General features: G+C 35.9%; 1 long non-coding RNA gene across 2 annotated transcripts in view; it reads left to right on the plus strand.

Moving 5' to 3' along the window:
- Positions 1-6,197: 6,197 nt before the first annotated feature.
- LOC123545296 (uncharacterized) overlaps positions 6,198-24,054 on the plus strand; it is a 57,573-nt gene continuing 39,716 nt past the window's right edge. For both annotated transcript variants that reach the window (XR_008366749.1, XR_006685307.2), the window contains exons 1-3: positions 6,198-6,278; positions 6,695-6,799; positions 14,412-14,674. This is a non-coding gene — a long non-coding RNA (uncharacterized LOC123545296). The remainder of the gene's footprint in view (positions 6,279-6,694; positions 6,800-14,411; positions 14,675-24,054) is intronic.

Raw genomic sequence — 24,054 nt, forward strand, 5'->3', positions numbered from 1 at the left:
GGCAGGCTTTTGAAAGCAGCTAGCATGTGAGCTTCCCTGATCTTGACGGGAAGGGAGTTCCAGAGGTTTGGAGCAGTGAACGAAAAGCTCAGCAATTGCCATACATCATGGTTTTAGTTTTTGGCATAACAAGTGACGGGGTGTCTTGTGATCTTGGGTTTCTGACCGGTTTATACACTTCTATCATATCCCTTATATAGGCAGAGGACTGATTGTGTAAAGCCTTAAGGTGCGGGTCGGAACCTTGTATTGCACCCTGTATTTCACTGGCAACCAATGGAGCTCCTTCAGAACCGGTGTTATATGATTGCGAGTTAGTGATAACGCGAGCTGCCGTGTTCTGGACATGTTGCAACTTGTTAAGCGTGCTGCTTGGAATACCACTTAACAAGGCATTACAGTAGTGAAGTAACCAGGCTGTATACTTCATGGCACAAATCATGGTGCTGTTGTAGTGTGTGAAAAATGTCTGTTTTTGGTTACGTAGTGGATAGTTCATGGTGCTGTTGTAGTGTGTGAAAAATGTCTGTTTTTGGTTACATAGTGGATAGTTCATGGTGCTGTTGTAGTGTGTGAAAAATGTCTGTTTTTGGTTACATAGTGGATAGTTCATGGTGCTGTTGTAGTGTGTGAAAAATGTCTGTTTTTGGTTACGTAGTGGATAGTTCATGGTGCTGTTGTAGTGTGTGAAAAATGTCTGTTTTTGGTTACGTAGTGGATAGTTCATGGTGCTGTTGTAGTGTGTGAAAAATGTCTGTTTTTGGTTACATAGTGGATAGTGGGTACGCTTGTCAAAATTTGTAAATAAACACCATTGCCTAAAAGGAAGACATACTGCTTTTTGAGCCTTGACCTGCACTGTAAATGGTGCCATTAAGTGCAGCTCAGTACACTTTCTGAGGTATATTTAAATAATTCTTATGATTTTGAATAGAAAATGCACAATAGTATTTTATGCATATTATTTATGTCATTTATTAATTAAATTTTCCTTTGTTGTCATTTGCAGTCATCTAAATCATCCCTTACAATAATAGAAGCTTAGGGCATTAACCTTGTTGTTGAGAATACAGAAGTATGATGTTTGTATAATCATTTATTTGTGTGATTAATTATTAGGTATAAATCCCGCATGATAACTCAATTGATAACATGTTTGATAATTATGATTTTTCTTCATTATAACGTTTCAATACAGAAAATATTTTTTGTGTAACATTACAGTATGAACTTAACTTATATCATTGACAACCTTTTTGAGTTCAACGACGCATGAGAACCATAACAATCAAACGGTATAATAAACATGCTGTCGTTCAAATTATCATGCGGGAGTAGTAGTGACTGTCGTTGTTTGTGTTTTCTATGGACCTTTCAACTGTTTGTTAGGTTTTACGTCACACTGACATAATTATGTCACAGTGACTTTCAAGCTTTTGATTGTGGACAAAGACCTTTGGTGCCCTACCAAGCATTATTTCATCACAGGCGGGTACCTGAGTAGAACAACCAACCTTCTGTAAGCCAACTTGTCGGCTTGCTCTCATGAAAGAGTTGTACACCCAAGCGATGTGATAATACATAGCACAAAGCAGATATGGACAGTGTCAAATCTTCAGTAGCCAAGATTAATGTTTATTTTTTTGTTAGCATTGCTCAGGTGAGTTCTTCTGATCGCTCGATGTCCGGCGTCCATCATCTGTCGTCTGTCAACATTTAGCTTGTGTATGCGATAGAGGCTGTATTTTTCAACTGATCTTCATGAAATTTGGCCAGAATGATTACCTTGATGAAATCTAGGCCGAGTTTGAAAATGGGTCATCTGGGGCCAAAAACTAGGTCACAAGGTCAAATCAAAGGAAAAGCTTTTATATGCGATAGAGGCTGTATTTTTCAATTAATCTTCCTGAAATTAAGTCAGAATGATAACCTTAATGAAATCTAGGCTGAATTTGAAAATGGGTCATCTTGGGTCAAAAAGTAGGTCACTAGGTCAAATCAAAGAAAAACCTTGTGTATGCGATAGAGGCAGTCTTTTTCAGTTGATCTTCATGAAATTTGGTCAGAGTGATTGCATTGAGGAAATCTAGGTCAAGTTTGAATATGGGTCATCTGGGGTCAAAAATTAGGTCACTAGGTAAAATCAAAGAAAAACTTTGTGTATGCGATAGAGGCTATATTTTTCAATTGATCTTCATGAAATTAAGTCAGAATAATTGCCTTGATGAAGTCTAGAATAAATTTGAATATGGGTCATCTGGGATCAAAAAGTAGGTCACTAGGTCAAATCAAAGAAAAACCTTGTGTATGCGATAGAGGCTGTATTATTCACTTGATCTTCGTGAAATTTGGTCAAAATGATTGCCTTGATAAAATCTATATTAAGTTTGATTATGGGTCATCTTGGGTCAAAAAATAGGTCACTAGGTCAAATCAAAGAAAACCCTTCTGTATGCAATAGAGGCTGTATTTTTCAATTGATCTTCATGAATTTTGGTCAGAATGATTGTCTTGATGAAATCTAGTTCAAGTTTGAATATGGGTCATCTGGGGTCAAAAACTAAGTCACAAGGTCAAATCAAAGGAAAAGCTTTTATATGCGATAGAGGCTGTATTTTTCAATTGATCTTCCTGAAATTAAGTCAGAATGATAACCTTAATGAAATCTAGGCTGAATTTGAAAATGGGTCATCTTGGGTCAAAAAGTAGGTCACTAGGTCAAATCAAAGAAAAACCTTGTGTATGCGATAGAGGCTGTCTTTTTCAGTTGATCTTCATGAAATTTGGTCAGAGTGATTGCATTGAGGAAATCTAGATCAAGTTTGAATATGGGTCATCTGGAATCAAAAATTAGGTCACTAGGTCAAATCAAAGAAAAACTTTGTGTATGCGATAGAGGCTATATTTTTCAATTGATCTTCATGAAATTAAGACAGAATAATTGCCTTGATGAAATCTAGGTCAAATTTGAATATGGGTCACCTGGGGTCAAAAAGTAGGTCACTAGGTCAAATCAAAGAAAACCCTTCTGTATGCAATAGAGGCTGTATTTTTCAATTGATCTTCATGAAATTTGGTCAGAATGATAGCCTTGATGAAATCTAGGTCAAGTTCGAATATGGGTCATCTGGGTTCAAAAACTGGGTCACTAGGTCAAATCAAAGAAAATACTTACTTATACTCAAGATTTTTGCTCCAATTTTAATGATAATTGGTCAAAATATTTTTTTCCATGAAGTCACTAGGTCAAACATGTTTACACTGTTTAATATGTTGTGTTATGGTGTGTTTCTCAGGTGAGCGACCTAGGGCCATCTTGGCCCTCTTGTTTGTTTGCTCGACTATACGAAGTATAAGGAGAGCTATCCTACTCGCACCGGTGTCGGCGTCGGCGTCTTTCCGTGTCCCCACCTTGGTTAAAGTTTTGGTGCACTTTCTCTTTTTTCAACTTATCTCTGTAATTACTTGATGGATTTGATTCAAACTTGAAATACTTATTCCTCATCATCATCCACATCATCTGACATAAGGGCCATAACTCTGGCACCAATATTTCATGAATTATCCCCCCTTTTCACTTAGAATTTCAGGTTAAAGTTTTGATGCACTTTCACTCTATCTCTGTTATTACTGAATGGATTTGATTCAAACTTAAAATAGTTGTTCAACATCATCACCCACATCATATGACACAAGGTGCATAACTCTGGTGCCATTTTTTCATGAATTATTCCCCCTTTTTACTTAGAATTTCAGGTTAAAGTTTTGGTGCACTTTCACTCTACCTCTGTTTTTACTGAATGGATTTGATTCAAACTTGAAATAGTTGTTCAGCATCATCACCCACATCATATGACACAAGATGCGTAACTGGCACAATTTTTCATGAATTATTCCCCTTTTTACTTAGAATTTCAGGTTAAAGTTTTATGCACTTTCACTCTATCTCTGTTATTACTGAATGGATCTGATTCAAACTTAAACAATTGTTCAACATCATTACCCTTATCATGTGACACAAGGTGCATAACTCTGGGACCAATTTTTCATGAATTATTTCCCCTTTTTACTTAGAATTTTGGATTAAAGTTTTGATGCACTTTCACTCTGTCTCTGTTATTACTGAATGGATTTGATTCAAACTTAAAATAGTTGTTCAACATCATCACCCACACCATATGACGCAAGGTGCATAACTCTGGCACCAATTTTTCATTAATTATTCCCCCTTTTTACTTAGAATTTTAGGTTAAAGTTTTGATGCACTTTCACTCTGTCTCTGTTATTACTGAATGGATTTGATTCAAACTTAAAATAGTTGTTCAACATCATCACCCACACTATATGACACAAGCTGCATAACTCTGGTACCAATATTTAATGAATTATGCCCCTTTTTGCTTAGGTTATACTTATATAGTGTTTTGATACATTTTATCTTTACCTCTCATATTACTTTAAGTTGATATTTTTGACATAGACTCAGGCTATTGTGCAATATCTTCATCCACAATTGGATAATTAAACACTCCAGTGACAGCTCTAGTTTCCTCAGATGTGCCCAGTTTCACTATCCAGCATCGAAATAGTCGAGCGCGCTGTCTCCTGTGACAGCTCTTGTTTTGTTTTTGTTTTGTTTTTCAGGGTAAGCTATACCTATAAGCGAATGGTCTGGTATCTGGTGTCCATCATTCGTTGTCAACAATTTACTTTAACATTACTCTGAAACTACTGGTCAGAAGTACATCAAACTTGTCTGTTGCATCCTGGCAACCTGTCCTCTTAAGTTTGCTCAAATGGGGGCACTTGGTTCATTTTAGGGCCACTAGAGCTAAAAACCTTTAAACAACTTTTTCTCATGAACTATAAGTTGATGGATCTTCATCAAACTTGGTCTGTAGCATCATTTTGAAGTCCTCTTTTTAGTTTTGTCCAAATGGGTGCATTAGGTCACTTGTTTCAGCCGCAAGAGCTTAAAATAGAAATACCTTTTAACAGCTTCTTCTCATGAACTGCTTGATGGATCTTTATTTAACTTGGTCTGAAGCATCATTGTAAGATACCCTCTGAAATTTGTCCAAATGGGGGCACTTGTCCTCTTTTAGGCATCTATAGAGCTTAAAATAGGAAAAATGTTTAAACAACTTCTTTTCATGAACCACATGATGGAGCTTCATCAAACTTGGTCTGTAGCATCATTGTAAGGTCCTCCCTCAAATTTATTCAATGGGGGTACTTTGCCCCTTTTAGGGTCCACTAGAGCTAAAAATAAATTTAAAAAACCAGCTTAAAACAACTTCTTCTCATGAACTGCTGGGTGGCCCTTTATGCGACTTGGTCTGTAGCATCAGTTTCAGGTCCTCTCTCAGATTTATTCAAATGGGAGCACTTGGCCCCTTCTAGGGGCCACTAGAACTAAAAATAGAAATATCTTCAAATGACTTCCTCTCATGAACCACATGATAGACCTCATCAAACTTGGTCTGTAGCATCATGATAAAATCCTCTCTCAATCAGGTTCAAATGGCTCCTTTTAGGGGCCACTGGAGCTAAAAATAGAAAAACCTTTAAACAACTTCTCATGAATCACAAGATGGATCAGCATCATTGTAAGGTCCTGTCTGAAGTTACCGTCGTCATCATCTGTTCACACTTAGGTTGTGTATGCAATAGAGGCTGCACCTTTTACTTGATCTATATGAAATTTGATCAGAATGATTGCCATGGTAAAATCTAGGTCAAATTGGAATATTGGTTACCTGGGTTCAAAAAGTAGGTCAAAGAAAGACCTTGTGTATGCAGCAGGGGCTGCATTTTACACTGGATCTTCATGAAATTTGATCAGGATAATTGCTACAATGAAGTCTATGTAAAGTTTCATTATGGGTCACGTGGAGTCAAAAAGAAGGTCAGGTCTAATCAAAGAAAAACCTTGTGTATGCAATAGAGGCTGCATTTTTTACACCAGATATTCATGAAATTTGATCAGATTGTCTTGATGAAACCTAGGTCAAGTTTGAATATAGGTCATCTGGGGTCAAAAACTAGGTCACTTGATCAGATATTCCTCAGGTGAGTGACCTAGGACCATTTGGTCCTCTTATTATTATTATTATTATACCAGATTTATATAGCGCCCTTTTCATGGTAAACATGTTCAAAGGCGCTTTACATATAGCAGCTGTTGTTGTATTTTCAGTAGGAGTAGTTGAATTTTATTTCCGCTTACATCTCTACAGACTCTACGAAGATTCTGTGTGTCACAGTGACAAACCAAGGTTAGTTTTATACCAGTCTGTAACTTGATTTATACCTGTTACAGATAAAGGTTTGAGATTTTAGATGCAAGCGAATGGGTGACAATTATGTAGAATATGAGTAAGGAAGATCATGTTTTAGGTGCAAGACTGTTGGTTTATGTGTACCGCGTATTTTTTGTTAATGTATGATAATATTTAGTGTGTGATAGATATATTTGTACTAAGTACAAAGTACTAAACTGTAGAAATACCGCGTGCATTCAAATAAAGGTCAAATTTCATATCTACCAGAACTACACTTTGAACCCAAGAGTGTAAATTAAATGCTATTTGTTGTGTATGATTTACATTAAAAATCAGAAAAGCAGATTAAAGGTGGAGGAGAAGATAACAATTGAAATGTTGAGATAGAAGAAAATGAATTTTCATTACAGTATGCTGTCCACGGCCCATCAACTTGGTGCCATGAATCTGATTGTCCCGAAGGTATAATCATTACTGGCTACTGGAGATAAAAGAACTGTTTATCTGGACCAGTTGTAAGTTTACGTTATTAACTGTAGGTTAAGCTTATCTTTAAAATAATCTAAATATGAAATCATTCATTTGCCAGTGTGGTTGGCGAGTGCCTTGGGTTCAAGTATTGTGGATAGGAGTTACACCATGAAACATGATTACAGCTCCGTTTACAATAAAACCATAGTCCGAATAAATTGAATAAATCGTCTTTTCAATGTACGAATATGTTTATATTCATTGAACTTTTATTAGTGTTGCAAATTAGGGTTTAGAGGCTTGCATGTTCTGTTTGTATTTGTTAGTCTTTGAAGACACTGTTTCATTTGTCGGACAGGGTTTTAATTTCAGTGAGATTCGAGTGCATTTGCCTTTGAGAAAATTGCACGAAGCTTCCAAATTATGAAGTTTTATTTCGCCTATTAGAATGCTCATGAATAGTGAATAGATACTTTAGCTGGATCTCTCTTTTATTTCGAACTTTTGAACATGAGCGTTTTGACTCGATAATTATAATGCTGTGAAAAGTTTTAGGAGAATTTCTTTGGCGGTCTTTGCTCAAGACTATTTGGCGTGCAAAATAACAAGTTTTCTTTCAATCGAAGAGGTGTACACGTACCAGTAGGTCTTTAAATCTACAGCAGTGTTGCACTCGCTGAAATATGACATCTTGTCACCTGTTTTAAATATATTGTGGTTAATTTTCGATACATTATATTATGATTTACCGCTTTCATATATTATCAGCTACTTGTCATGATTGTATTTTTAACTAGATACGCAGGAAGTCTGTTTAGTTAAAACACTTGCATAATTTGAAACCAAATCAAAAATTATATTTCAAACTTCATTGCCTCATCATCTCTGAAGGTCATTTCTCAGTAACTTACGAACACTTTCAGTATACCTATGCAGGAAGTGGTAAAGGGAAAGTTATTTTGATCCCCTAGTTAGCTCACCTGTCACATAGTGACAAGGTGACCTTTGGTGATCACCCTTCGTCCGTGCGTGCGTCCGTCCGTCCGTCCGTGCGTCAACAATTTCGTGTCTGCACGGTAGTGGTTTCATTTATGATTTTATTTTAACCAAACTTGCACACAACTTGTATCACCATACAATCTCGGTTCCTTTCTTGAACTGGCTAGATCCCATTATGGGTTCCAGAGTTATGGCCCCTGAAAGGGCCAAAATTAGCTATTTTGACCTTGTCTGCACAATAGCAGCTTCATTTATGATTTGAATTGAATCAAACTTACACAAAACTTGTGTCACCATAAGATCTTGGTTCCTTTCTTGAACCAGCCAGATCCCATTATGGGTTCCAGAGTTATGGCCCCTGAAAGGGCCAAAATTAGCTATTTTGACCTTGTCTGCACAATAGCAGCTTTATTTATGATTTGATTTTTACCAAACTGGCACACAACTTGTATCACCATAAGATCTTGGTTCCTTTCTTGAACTGGCCGGATTCCATTATGGGTTCCAGAGTTATTGCCCCTGGAAGGGCAAAATTGGTTATTTTGACCTTGTCTGCACAATAGCAGCTTCATTTATGATTTTATTTTAACCAAGCTTGCCCACAACTTGTATCACCATAACATCATGATTCCTTTCTTGAACTGGCGAGATTCCTTTATGGGTTCCAGAGTGATGGCCCCTGAAAGGGCCAGAATTAGCTATTTTGACTTTGTCTGCACAATAGCAGCTTCACTTTTTATTTGAATTTAATCAAACTTGCACAAAACTTGTGTCACCATAAGATCTTGGTTCTTTTTTTTAATCGGCCAGATCCCATAATGGGTTCCAGAGTTATTGCTCCTGAAAGGGCCAGAATTAGCTACTTTGACCTTGTCTGCACAATAGCAGCTTCATTTATGATTTGATTTTAACCAAACTTGCACACAACTTGTATCACCACAAGATCTTGGTTCCTTTCTTGAACTGGCCAGATTCCGTCATGGGTTCCAGAGTTATGGCCCCTTAAAGGTCCAAAATTGGCTATTTTGGCTTTTGCAGCCATATAGAGACTTCATTTATGGTTTTATTTGATACAAACTTCCAAAATATCTTCAACAACAATAAATCTTGGATTCCATGACAAATCAGATCCAGTCGTAGGTTCCAGAGTTATTTTATATCTGATTATCTCCCCTGATTGTAATCAAAATGGATTTATATCAGTAAGTACTTATAGGACTTATTTGAAATTTCATTATTGTCATTAATTGGACTGAGCCAATCAGGGTAGATAACTACGGACTGATTTTATGTCAAATTACCTCCCTTTATTTCAAATTAAAATGGGTACATCTCCATTACTAATAAAGATACTGATCTGAAATTTCATTTATGTCAACAGATTTATTTGGCAGATCCTTCTTTTGTTCACTTACAATAAAAATTTTTTTTAATTACTTCCCTTTTACGTTACTATAAATAGCTTATTTTTAGTAACTTTTTTATTATTGGCCGTAGGAAAAAACCGAGACCACTTTTAAGTAGTACAATATGGATGGTACCTCCAATTTTTAGGTGTATTTTGACATATCTGTACCTTGTAAGAATTTTTTTTTTCATTTTGGTTAAATTTCTTCCCTTTGTTGTTACTGTCCTTTGGACTTAGATATTTTTTCTGAGGACCTTCTTGCCCTCAAGTGCAATGATAACAGGTGAGCGATATAGGGCCATCATGGCCCTTTTGTTTTTGTTCTTGTTTAGCCAATAGAAACTACATTTAGGCAGTTTTAGTGAAACTCACATAGTGTATATTGGCCACAAAGTCTCATTGAAGTTCGATATTAACTGGAAAGTGTTTTCAAGTAGCAGTTGAGTTATGGCCCCTGAATTGGTCAAAATTGCTGTATTTTGCACATTTTAGATATCTCATTTCTTGATAAATATTCATGAGTTGCACAGAAAGTACAAGACCATGAACAGGAAAGATTTCTGTCTAATAACTCTAGCGTTACAGCCTTGGCTTTACTTGAAATTGCCCTATTTCATCATACAAAGCTAACACTTAAAAAGCTTCATATTTTGAGCAGTCATCAGGAAAGTGGAGATTGAGTTGTATATGAAATATAATTATGTAAGTAACTTAAAGATTTCTATGGGTGATTTTAACAAAAAATAATAAAGTTATGGCCCTTGAATTATTCAAAGTTGCCATATTTGACCTAGTTTACAAATATTGCCACATTTCATTGGTGTGCTTCCTTATTTGAAATGCTGTTGACTTTTCCACTTTCATTCTTAACCTTTAACCAGCAAAATTTCTAAAATGGACTGGTCCATCAATCAATTTGGGCAAAATCATTTATCATTCGAAGGGGTGTTCACTGAAAATGTACTTACTGAATTGCTAACAATGCAGACTATGACTGGCCATGGTCTGCACTGGTCGCAAAGGTAGAATCACTTGCCGTCAGCAGGCTAAAGGTTAATGTCCTCATGTCATTAATGATATAACTGTCACACTTCTTTTCCGATCAATAACTGAAGAACCATTTAGCCTAAAACCTTCAAACTTTATAGGGTGGTAGCGCTTGTGGAGTAGATGGCCCCTATTGTTTTTTGGTTCACTCCATCAAAGGTCAAGGTCACAGGGGCCTGAATGTGGAAAACATCACTGCCTCGGTAGCCTTGTGGTAGAGCATCCGCTTTGAGTGCGGGTGGTCGTGGGTTCGATCCCTGGCCTCGTCATACCAAAGACGTAAAAAATGGTACTAGTAGCTTCCTCGCTTGGTGCTCAGCATTAAAAGGATAGTACTAGGACTGGTCAGCCCGGTGTCAGTATAATGTGACAGGGTGGGGTATGGTTTGGGCATTGTGCTCACTGCTACAAGTAGACACCATCGTTCATATGACTGAAAAATTGTTGAGAAAGACGTTAAACCCGAACACGCACGCACGCACACATTTCCAATCTATAACTTGAGAACCACTTCCAGAATGTTAAATTGGACATGCAGAGTAGATGACCCCTATTGATTCTGGAGTCACTCTGTTAAACGTCAAGGTCATAGTGGCCTGAACATGGAAAACCATTTCCAATCAATAACTTGAGAACCACTTGACACAGACTGTTGAAACTTCATAGGATGATTGGATTTGCAGAGTAGATGACTCCTGTTGATTTTGTGGTCACTATTGAAGGTAAAAGTCACAGGGGCCTGAAAATGGAAAACCATTTCTGATCAATACCTTAAGAACCACTTGACTCAAAATGTTGAAACTTCATAGGATAATAGGACAGAGTAAATGACCCCTATTGTTTTTGGGGTCACACCATCAAATGTCAGGATCTCAGGGGCCATCTTCCTGTCACACTTCATTTTCAATCAATAACTGGAGAACCATTTTACCTAGAACCTTCAAACTTCATTGGATGATAGCGCTTACAAAGTAGATGACCCCTGTTATTTTTGGGGTTACTCCATCAAAGGTCAAGGTCACAGGGGCCTAAACATGGAAACTGTTTCTGATCAATAACATGAGAACCACTTGACCCCAAATGTTGAAACTTCATCAGAGGATTGGAAATGTTGAGTACATGACCCCTATTGATTTTTGGGTCACTTGATCAAAGTTCAAGGTCACAGGGGCCAGAAGTTTGAAAACCATTTCTGATCAATAACTTGAACCATTTGACCAAGAACCTTCAAACTTCATAGAATGATAGGACTTACAGAGTGGATGACCCCTATTGATTTTCAGGTCATTTGAGCAAAGGTCAAAGTCACAGGGTCCTGAATATGGAAAAATCTTTCCGATCAATAACTTGAGAACCACTTGGCCCAAAATGTTGAAACTTCATAGGATGATTGGACATGCAAAGTAAATGACCCCTATTGATTTTGTGGTCACTCGATCAAAGGTCAAGGTCACAGGGGCCAGAATATGGAAAACCATTTCCAGTCCATAACTTGAGAACCACTAGGCCCAGAATGTTGAAATTTCTTAGATGATTGGACATGCCGAGTAGATGATCCCTATTACAGCCAAACATCGGTGTCTCATGGACTTTTGTCCCCTATTGACTTCTGCCTATTACTACTACATGCGCATCTTCTAGTTTATATGTACTTTAGGCATATTGGAGACTGTTTTGAATTAATTGTATAAATGATGTACCACATTGTGACAGACCGGTACAAAGATGGTATAAAGTGCATCTTAGGCTGGTGTTTTCAAATAGAGACAAGTAGTGCAATTTCATGCTGATTTGCACTAACTGAAGTTGAAGAGTCAAATATTTAATAGACCTGTGTTTACTTGTTTCACCACCAGACAATAATAATAGACATTTTTAGTTCATTAAGGTACAGTAAGAACCTATTACATACAAATATATATAGAGACCGTACAAGAGTTCTTCATGTACTTTGATTTTTGTAAATAAAGTGGTTTTAACAGTTGCACCGATAACGAGTAAAAATGTAAACAATGAACTCTGCATCTGTGAATCATTGAAAGAATGAATGACAGGCAATCTCTGTCATTATACTGACTGACAGTGAATACTAATTACAGAAAGGTATGTAGTTTGTAAATGTAATTTCCTATCAATTGAAATCCTCTTGAAAGTTGTAAAGTTGTTGCAGCTCACTGTTTTTGCTGGTCACCTGCTCCTAAAGGGGCAAATATAAAAGAATCTGTGTAAGTTATATTTCTCTGGTACTACCAGTTAGTAAGTTCATACTCTAAAAAACATGTCCGAGAAATTTGGGCAGTTTTAACAGATTAAAAATGTTGGCAAAATCAGATTATATTTTTTCTTTACATGAAAATTGCCGTTAGCTAGGAAAGTGAATACGATAATCCGGAGTATTCCGAACACGTTATTGTCACAAAATTGTAACAGTTCACATAGGTAGTCGGGTAGAGAATAAAGGTGCACTTACACTACCTAGCTATAGATACTGCTGTTATAGCAAAGTGGTAGAGTGTCTGCCTTGTGTGTGAGAGGTCCTGGGATCGAGTCCCGGTCAGCTCTTAAATATTTGCATTCTGTTACAGAACGTATTTGAAGGTTATCAGACCGTTCAAGATGTTCTAAATTTTTAGCGAACAGTATAATGGATCATTGTTTATAGCAATCCGGATCACTGTTGAATGTTAAATGAAATACACCCAAAGAGAATTTAACTATTCGATATAATTATTATGTCCCTTTGATGTTTCTGCTCTACATGTCCATTGAAGAAGATCAGCTTACAATTTCCTTGATCATAAAATTTTCTTTAATACAAAAATATTAATACTCATAACTATACACATCTGGGTTAAAATGTTGTAGATATATCTATTTTTGAGAAATATAATTATGGACATTTGCCTGCATTTCAAAGCTTTTTAACTTCGTACCTGTTTTGAAAAAAGTAGGTACTGTCTTGAAAATATACGCTTGTTGTGTGTATTTGTGTCAAGCTGTACGAACTTTATTTAATAAAATACACCATTTGCTATGTCAGTCAGCTTCCAACTCAAAACGGAGTGAAATATAGGTCAAAGCCCACCAGCTAGTAGGGAGAGCGCAGATCTGTGGATCAGGGGTGGGGGGTGTGAGTTTGATTCCCAGGTAGGACTATATATTCTCCGTGACAGTTTGAAAAAGACATTGTGTCTGCCTCTAACTGCTAGTCATGTGGATTTTGGCAGTTACTTGCAGAAAAGAGGTTAGTAATGGTACTGAAGCCAGGAACACAGGTAAGGTTAACTGCCCGTCATTATATAACAGAAATACTGTTTGAAAACAGTGCTAAACCCAAAACAAAGAAAGAAATATCGGTCTCAGAGCCGCGTACGTCAAACTTTGTTCTCTCGAACTCGGATAATTTGATTCGATGACCACCTTTCACTCGAACCCATTTTAAGTCCCGAGCAAAATCCCTCTACAATTTATTTTGTTCATTATCTACAGGTACGAGCAGAATCATTGTATAATCTATTTTGTTCGACATTTAGAACTACCGATAACTCGAATTATAAGGGAAAAGTGACAGGTTGCGTGAATGACACAATGAAAGTACTCTTTGAAATGTTGAACTGCCTTAAAATCTCATTATAATTGTTTTCAAATCTTGGATTGCAGTATTGTCTGTACAAATTATGATCCTTATTAATATTGATTATACAGATTAAAAAGAGTCATTTTCTTGATTAGAGGGACTTAATAATCTCACGGGGCTTGTGTAAAGTAGCAATTTTGGTTCAGCTTTAATCTACAAAATAATATTAACCTTTCATTTTGTTGTTCGAAATTGCAGTTGGCTCTTAATTTGTTCAGTAGAGACATTGTATGTGGCCCAACATGTTTAAGAAATTTGTAAATAACAATTATAATGTCTTTGGCAATGTCACCTGTGAAATTAAACTTTACTTGTACTCTTTGAAATGGGTTGAAAAACATAATGTTGAATAAGATTTCAATGGGGAAAAAAAATAAATGTAATGATTTGAAAATGTGTTTATCTCTTGTATTTTCATGTTCAAGGATAGATCAATGCCAATTTGTGTCCGTTTTTTGTGCAGGAATAACGATTCAATAACAGCCTATTGTGAATTCAAATTACGTTGTTTACCTGTCAGTTTTAATGTAAATTACATTAATTATTTTCAAACTCTTATTTTCAGGTATTTTGTATCCGGACATCCCCGTCATCATCAGAATGTGTATAAACAAATACTTCAGGGTGATCGTCAACCATTTGGTCACTTGATGTTTATACTGTGATTATTTCGTTCATTGCGGTCATGGTCAACGCATCCAGTAGCGGCGTCTGCTGCGCATAGGTCATAGAGGGCAGAGCGCCATTATCTGTAAATTGAATCAAGGTCATTGAGAAAACCCATAGAAAGCGTAAAATCCTTGAAAGGAAATGAATTGATGTCCAGAGGTAAAATTATTTGAAATTCGATCGGCTGAAAAATTAATTAAGAAAAGTCATCCATCGTTCATTGAGAAAATGTCAGATGACAGGATTGTGTTAACTGAATTATATGCTTTTGTTTTCATGATCATTTCATTTTCCAGGGTGAAAGATTTCAAATGCATAAACGAGTTACTAAACTGAAACCCTTATTTCGAATACGACTGTCTAGTTCTTAGGGAAAAGTCCCGTTTATTATTGATATTCTTGATGGTTTAACTTGGATGAGTATACCCACCCTAAGACTGGAGGACGTAATTACTGTAATTAGTTCAAAAGAATGGAGACAAACGTCTTCGCCACAAACGCTTTTATCGATCTTTAAATGATTGGAAATTGGTACAGTAAAAGTATGAATTTCATTTGATAGTTCAATAGTATGCCTTTATGGGTATTGTCATAGATCTTGACGCTGATAAAGACGATAAACATGTATTCGTGAATTGTAAGGTCACAGTTGAAACGTGTAATTTATATAAAAAAAAATATGAATGTTTTAATGAATTTCTGTAATCTCTTTTTTTTGCAACTGATATCCTTGTAGGTAATAAGTAGCTTTTTTCATTTTCATTTGTTGATAAATTGACAAGTTCTTATATACCGGTAGTCAGTGAAATATTGCTTATTAATATAAATTGATGTGTTTGCCTGTAATTCTATTGTTGGTGAGAAAAAAGATAGGGTTCAAGTCCAACATGATTAAAATCACTTCAGATTCACAAATTTGGAGTGAGGGAGTACATAAAACTGTGATGTTTATCAGTATTGGTATACTTAAAAATCCTGTTCATTGAATGATTAGGAAACCATTTTAAGTCGCTGGCATTTTAAGATAATATCGTAAAAGTGCATAACTGACAGCGTGATCAAAACTGCACTCATTTCAAAGTGGTTTCTGCATATAATACAACATTAGATATAATTGATTAAGTAACTTGTGCTGTCATTTTTGGGGATTTTTTTTTGTTCAATAAGTTCTATTTTATATTAATAGTTTTTTAGTGCTTCGAGTGAATGCAATGTATTCTGTATATAAATTTTATATAAAAGTGAAAAAGAAGTAATTTTGATTTAAGATGTTCATCTTTTCTTTCTGCCAAAATCTTAAATGCAAGTACTTTTAGTAAGCGTGATATTATTTGAATTATCTTGATCAATCTATATTTAAAGAGAGTTTTGAGTGTATCATAGATATAATGAATACCCATTGGGGCCATTTAAATAAATATATGTAAATCCAGTACAATTTAGAAAAAAAAATTTGCATAAGTATTCTGTGTCAGTAATTCAGGAATAGGTAACCTGAGATCCCATTTTACTTTTATTCATTCTGTTATGTCGTTAACAACAATTTAGTGATATCAGAGACAAATTTGCGCTATTTTTAGCTATTGGCATCACATTGAATGTCAGCTTTTGCTATTTTTTATGCGTTCATGACGATACCACATGAATCTTCGTCAGTACAGTAGCATTATTGCTACTGTCACCGTATTCCACGTTTCGAACAAATAATCCTTTTCTTAAGTATGGATTTTGATGGCTTTTTAAGATATTATCTATATAAGTACATATAGCGACATCTTAAAATGTCCACAATGACAATAATCGCATTATTTATGATATTAATGATGTGCGATATAATCTTTCTGTACAACAAAGAAAAAAGGCGAAATGGGCGGCTGGGTCAGAGTGCACACAACCCTTTTGGTCATTCATAAATGGCCGTATTCATTTGAACGGACATTTTGAAATCAGAAATAGCTTGTTATCTGATTTATGGAAATTTAGGCTATAATCATTTTGGTGTCGTGAAATATTTCCCATGAAGTTTTTATAAATGAATATGTAGCCCATTAGAATTGCTCCTCGAAAAATAGACTGACCAAAAAGATATCGGAAATACCCATAAGGCATGAAATATGAGGATGGGACATTTGAATTGTAGATTTTCCATGTACCAACTTCCTCAAGCAGCATCTTAATTCATACCCAACAGTATCCATTTAGTACTACATAATGAATTAACCTAATCCTCTCTAAAAGGGACTACTGAAGAATTTTTTTGATGCATAATTAGAGATGTGATGTTTCTTGCATTCTCCAGTTCTTTTTCACAAGAACAATTTTCTGAAGTTCATTGAACTATGTGCAAGTGCATTTCTGGGGCGCAGTGAATCTATAAAATGGCGTATTTTGTTTAACGTTATTTCAAGTATGAAAAGAAATTTGATTCAGACATTAAATCAAATTTTTTTTTTAATTTATTTTATATTTTGAATGTTTCAGTTGATCCTATTTATTTTATGGTGATATGTTTGTCAGTTTAATACAGTTAGTTCTAAATACACTCATTACCTGATCAACCTAACACTTCAATGACATGTAATCAAGATGCATTATGGGTGCTTGCGGTTTGCACGTTAAGATCTTCTTTCCAGTTACAAACAGATCAATTTACCAATCAAAATTTTACTGCATTTAAAAGCTTTTTTTGTCAACTTTTTGTATGAAAAAACCTTCTAAATTTGTCAAATTCGCATTAATTTTTTGTCCCACTTTTGTTCATATTTCATAATTTGTAAATATTATTTCATTTTAAAAGCAATGAATGGATATATTTATTTTAGGTTAAATGGTATCAAAGCTTTCAATCAGTAGCTTCATGTCATATTAATTGCATTTCACATATTTGAAGAGTTGCTTCCCTTAGACCATGTTTAGTTATTGTAGGGTAGTTTGTGTTGAGGGAGAGAGGGGGAGGGAGTGGTGATATTTGCAGGTGTCAGGTTGGCGAGACTGTGAATTAATGTTTTATGAGAACGTTAATCTGTTGATTCAAGATTTTAATGATTAAAAAACGTGTAGATATTATTTTCAAACACATTCATTTTTGTGGAATGGTTCAGTCACATGATACATAAAAATTGCTGCTAGTCCCCCCACTAATACCAATAATTTATATAATATTCAACTAATATCTTGGATAGCCTCTGATGAAATAATTTTCACAACTCTGGGTTGGTATGAGAACAACACTGGCTTACCACAATGATTGAGAACCATTTTAGCTGGCAGTAAGAATAACACTGGCCTTGAACAATGAGAACAACACTCTTAACCGTGAGGTCAACACTTGCCTTCAACAGTGAGAACAATCTTAACCGTTAGGTCAACACTGGCCTTCAACAATGAGAACAATCTTAATCGTGAGGTCAGCACTGGCCTTCAACTATGAGAACAATCTTAACTGTGAGGTCAACACTGGCCTTCAACAATGAGAACAATCTTATCCGTGAGGTCAACTCAGGCCTTCAACACTGAAAACAACACTCTTAACCATGAGGTCAACACTGGCCTTCAACAATGAAAACAATCTTAACCGTGAGGTCAACACTGGCCTTCAACAATGAGAACAATCTTAACCGTGAAGTCAACACTGGCCTTCAACAATGAGAACAACACTCTTAACCGTGAGGTCAACACTGGCCTTCAACAATAACAGTCTTAACCGTGAGGTCAACACTGGCCTTCAGCAATGAGAACAATCTTAATCGTGAGGTCAACACTGGCCTTCAACAATGAGAACAATCTTAACCGAGAGGTTTAACACTGGCCTTCAACAATGAGAACAATCTTAACTGTGAGGTCAACACTGGCCTTCAACAATGAGAACAATCTTAACCGTGAGGTCAACACTGGCCTTCAACAATGAGAACAATCTTAACCGTGAGGTCAACACTGGCCTTCAACAATGAGAACAATCTTAACCGTGAGTTCAACACTGGCCTTCAACAATGAGAACAATCTTAACCGTGAGGTCAACACTGGCCTTCAACAATGAGAACAATCTTAACCGTGAGGTCAACACTGGCCTTCATCAATGAGAACAATCTTAACCGTGAGGTCAACACTGGCCTTCAGCAATGAGAACAATCTTAACCGTGAGGTCAACACTGGCCTTCAGCAATGAGAACAATCTTAATCGTGAGGTCAACACTGGCCTTCAACAATGAGAACAATCTTAACCATGAGGTTTAACACTGGCCTTCAACAATGAGAACAATCTTATCCGTGAGGTCAACACTGGCCTTCAACAATGAGAACAATCTTAATTGTGAGGTCAATACTGGCCTTCAACAATGAGAACAACACTTTTAACCTTGAAGTCAACACTGGCCTTCAACAATGAGAACAATCTTAACCGTGAGGTCAGCACTGGCCTTCAACAATGAGAACAATCTTAACCGTGAGGTCAACACTGGCCTTCAACAATGAGAACAATCTTAACCGTGAGGTCAACACTGGCCTTCAACAATGAGAACAATCTTAACCGTGAGGTCAACACTGGCCTCCAACAATGAGAACAATCTTAACCGTGAGGTCAACACTGGCCTTCAACAATGAGAACAATCTTAACCTTGAGGTCAACACTGGCCTTCATCTGCAAGAACTACTTGCAATTAATTTTCAGTCACAAGAACAACACTGGCCTCTCACCATGAATTTAACTATGAGAACAAAACTAGAGATAATTACACTTGCTTTCAACCACAAGAGCATCATTGGCCTTCAGTCATAAGAGCAACACTGGTCTTTAAACATGAGTTTTAACCATGAGTGTAATTCTGGTCTTTAACCATGATAGCATCTTCCATGACATAAGAACAGCACATTTGCCCTCAACCAGGAGAACAGCACTTACCTTCAACCTTGTGAGTAAAAGTTGGTGTTGTGGGTGTAAAAGTTGTTTTTAGATGTAGAAGTTGATGTTGAGTGATGTAGAAGTTGTTGGTGAGGGATGTAGATGTTTTTGTTGAGGGGTGTAGAAGTTGTTGGGGAGGGATGTAGAAGTTGTTGGGGAGGGATGTAGAAGTTGTTGTTGAGGGATGTAGAAGTTGTTGGTGAGGGGTGTAGAAGTTGTTGGTGAGGGATGTAGAAGTTGTTGGTGAAGGAGGAAGAAGTTGTTGTTGAGGGGTGTAGAAGTTGTTGTTGAGGAGTGTAGATGTTGTTGTTGATATAGTGAAAAGAACTAAATATTAAGAAGCCAAGGAACACTATCAGCCTAATTATCCCCAGTTATATAATTCCAATGCTAAACCCGATGGTATTAAAAAGACTCTTCATTAATTTTATTCTCATTCATATAAATTACCATTTAATCTTTGGTCTTCATTTCATCACTTTCTGAAGTTGTCAATTTAGTTGAATTTTACAGACTATAATAGTCCAAGTACTGTATACAAGTAGTGTCAAAGACACTTGGTTGACGTTTTGTGTTATTTGGGTACCATTTGGTGGTTGGGTACATACAGCACATGTTTTAATGGTTTGACAGCCTATTAAGTGTTAATTGAACATTGAAAGCACATCAAGAATTAACATAAACTGGTACAGTATCAACTAATGGAAAATAAGTAAAAAAAATCTTGTTGACTTTGATTAATTACGTTTTAAACTTTAAAAGGAAAAGTATATCATCATTATTATGTGGTTAATGTGGTTTTTATGTTCAATGGTTCCGAGTTAATTATTGTTGATTTCTGATTAAAATTGCGTCTTTAATGGGTTTTATGGAGAAATAGATAATTTTTGTCTATTAAGGAACTATTATAACATTAATCAGTTTCATCTAAATCAGTGACTTGATATATTACACCAGGACAAAACAAGATCTTGTACTTGTTAGCCCGCCCGCTTAGCTCAGAAGGGTCCAGAGCGTTGGTCTACGGATTGCGGGGTCGCGAGTTCGATCCTCGGGCAGGGTGTATATTCTCTGTGACGATTTGATAAAAGACATTGTGTCTAAAATCATTTGTAATTCATGTGGGGAAGTTGGCAGTTACTTGCAGAGAACAGGTTTGTACTGGTACAGAGCCCAGGAACACTGGTTAGGTTTACTGCCCGCCGTTACATGACTGAAATACTGTTGAAAAACTGCGTTAAACCCAAAACAAACTTGTACTTGTTGCAGAGTGATCCATATCAAACCAATTTACTATCCTTTTTGTTAGAAGAAATAAGTATTTAGCCCATGGCTCTGTAGAAAAGGAGCCCCTAAAACACTGAAGTGTGTCCTTACCTATCATTTCAATTTATGTTCGTGAAACTTGTCTATTGTAGGATCATGAATTAATTTCATTGCAAATGTATTTGTGTCATTTTGATATTAAAATAAGAGAAAAGTCTCTCTGTGTTTGGTGAAGAAAAAGTTTTAGTGTAAGTAGCAATACCAGGTCACAGCAGTGTGATTTTTCATGTGATTTTGCAGTAAGCCAATGTGGCAGGAAAAATCTCTCTTAGATGATACATTACCCTTCACTTTATGCCAGTTATAGGATAAGTATTCAAAATGAAGGAAGAATTTATACTTTGAAGGTGGTCTAGGCTTATTTTTTATTTTATGTAGAAGAATCTATGGATCGCAGGGTCGTGAGTTCGATCCCCGGTCAGGGCGTATGTTCTCTGTGACGATTCGATAAAAGACATTGTGTCTGAAATCATTCGTCCTCCACCTCTGATTCATGTGGGGAAGTTGGCATTTACTTGCGGAGAACAGGTTTGTACTGGTACAGAATCCAGGAACACTGGTCAGGTTAACTGCCCGCTGTTACATAACTGAAATACTGTCGAAAAATGGTGTTAAGCAAACAAACAAACAGAAGAATCAGACATATGGAGTAATATTTAGGTGTGTTGGACCTAGTAAGGAGATGACAGTTTGAGTTCAGGCAGGTGCTTTCAAGAAAACTATCCTTATAAGTTAACATCATCATTATCACACAATTATGTGTGATGAATTCACCCATCCTGGTATACAACATTCCAGCTGAACAATTGATGGTCATATTTCCTCCCTCATTATTTGTAATACTGTATAAACAATTACCATTAATTGCCAAAAAAGGTTGTTAATTGTCTACCATTAATTTGTTTCAAGGAAGTTATTTAAGAGTAAACAAATGCATTAAGCTATGAATGAATGAATGAATGAGTGGTTTTATGTTGAGATCAAACAACGTTTTCATAAATTCGTTGTTTTTATACATTATTCATTTAAGTCTGGGCCCACTATATCAGTTTACTTCTGCATAGTTTTTGCCTATATTTTTGCATTTTAACAGACGTCTTTGCAACTATATTTTCTACTTCTACAAACTCAACTTTGGACACCACACAGTCGTAGTAGTTAAAGGAAGCTAGTTCCTGAATATAATACACAAAATGATAGTTAAGAATAGAGCATTTTGATATTGTGCCGATGATCAAGGTTTGAAACAGGTCTCCAATTTCAGTTTTATACCTTGGATTCTTGTCTCTTAATAATATCAAAAGAGGGGACTTGGAGGGCCCATAGATAAACTACAGACAAAAACCACAAGTGTGGAGTTTGATCCTTCGCTCTCCAAAAGTAATAGTACTTAATCTGTAGGAGTACAGTGTTCCATGTATGGATGCTTTACACCTTTCACATTGGAGAACCAGAGAAACTTGTCTTGATGTTTCTAACACCATGCAGCATTTGATATAGTTTACACCATGCAGCATTTGGTTTAGTTTACACCATATACCATTTGTTGAGTGATACACCATGGAGTTTTTGATGTTACAAAATGGAGCATTTTGTGTATCTTACACCATGAAACATTTTATGTATCTTTTACCATGGGTCATTTAATATATATCTTATACCATGGAACATTTGATGTATCTTACACCATGGAGCATTTAATATATCTTAAACCATGGACCTTTTGATGTATCTTACACCATGGAGCATTTGCTGTATCTTACACCATGGAGCATTTGGTGTATCTCACACCATGGAGCATTTGATGTATCTTACACCATGGAGCATTTAATGTATCTTAAACCATGGAGCTTTTGATGTATCTTACACCATGGAGCATTTTGTATATCTACATCCATGAAACATTTAATGTATCTATACCATGAGCATTTAATTATATACTTAAACAATGGACTATTGATGTAACTTACCACAATGGCATTTAATGTTCTAACCATGAGCTTTTGATGATATCTTTACATGAGATTGATACTACACCATAAACATTAAATTGTATTTACACCATAAAGCATTTTGTATATTACACCATGAAACAATTAATGTATTATAACATGGAGCATTTTATATATCTTAAACCATGGACCTTTTGATGTATTCTTACCCATGGAGCATTTGTGTCATTAACACCTGGAGCATATTGTGTATCTCAACCCATGGAGCATTTGATGTATTTACACAGGAAGCATTTAATGTAATCTAAACCATGAGCTTTGATGATCTTTAATCCATGGGCAAGTTGTGAATATCTTACACCATAAACATTTAATGTTTGTTTATACCATGAAGATTGGTGGGCTCATAAAAATACACCAGGAGCATTTAATGTATCGTTAAACCATGAGCTTTTGATGTATCTTTCACCATGGAGCATTTTATTTTACTTAGAACCATGGAGCATTTATGATTTTCTAACCCATGGAGCATTTAATATATCTTAACACATGGAGCTTTTGAGTATCTTACACCATGAGCATTTAATGATTAAACCATGGAGCTTTTGATGTTACTTCACCATGGAGCATTTTGTTATCTTACACCATGAAACATTTAATGTATCTTATACCATGGAGCATTTTTATATCTTACACCATGAAACATTTAATGTATCTTATACCATGGAGCATTTTATATATCTTAAACCATGGACCTTTTGATGTATCTTACACCATGGAGCATTTGCTGTATCTTACACCATGGAGCATTTGGTGTATCTCACACCATGGAGCATTTGATGTATCTTACACCATGGAGCATTTAATGTATCTTAAACCATGGAGCTTTTGATGTATCTTACACCATGGAGCATTTTGTATATCTTACACCATGAAACATTTAATGTATCTTATACCATGGAGCATTTAATATATCTTAAACAATGGAGCTTTTGATGTATCTTACACCATGGAGCATTTAATGTATCTTAAACCATGGAGCTTTTGATGTATCTTTCACCATGGAGCATTTTGTATATCTTACACCATGAAACATTTAATGTATCTTACACCATGGAGCATTTTGTATATCTTACACCATGAAACATTTAATGTATCTTATACCATGGAGCATTTTATATATCTTAAACCATGGACCTTTTGATGTATCTTACACCATGGAGCATTTGGTGTATCTTACACCATGGAGCATTTGGTGTATCTCACACCATGGAGCTTTTGATGTATCTTACACCATGGAGCATTTAATGTATCTTAAACCATGGAGCTTTTGATGTATCTTACACCATGGAGCATTTTGTATA

The sequence above is a fragment of the Mercenaria mercenaria genome, chromosome 1 (assembly GCF_021730395.1).
Source record: "Mercenaria mercenaria strain notata chromosome 1, MADL_Memer_1, whole genome shotgun sequence".
Classification (NCBI taxonomy): domain Eukaryota; kingdom Metazoa; phylum Mollusca; class Bivalvia; order Venerida; family Veneridae; genus Mercenaria; species Mercenaria mercenaria.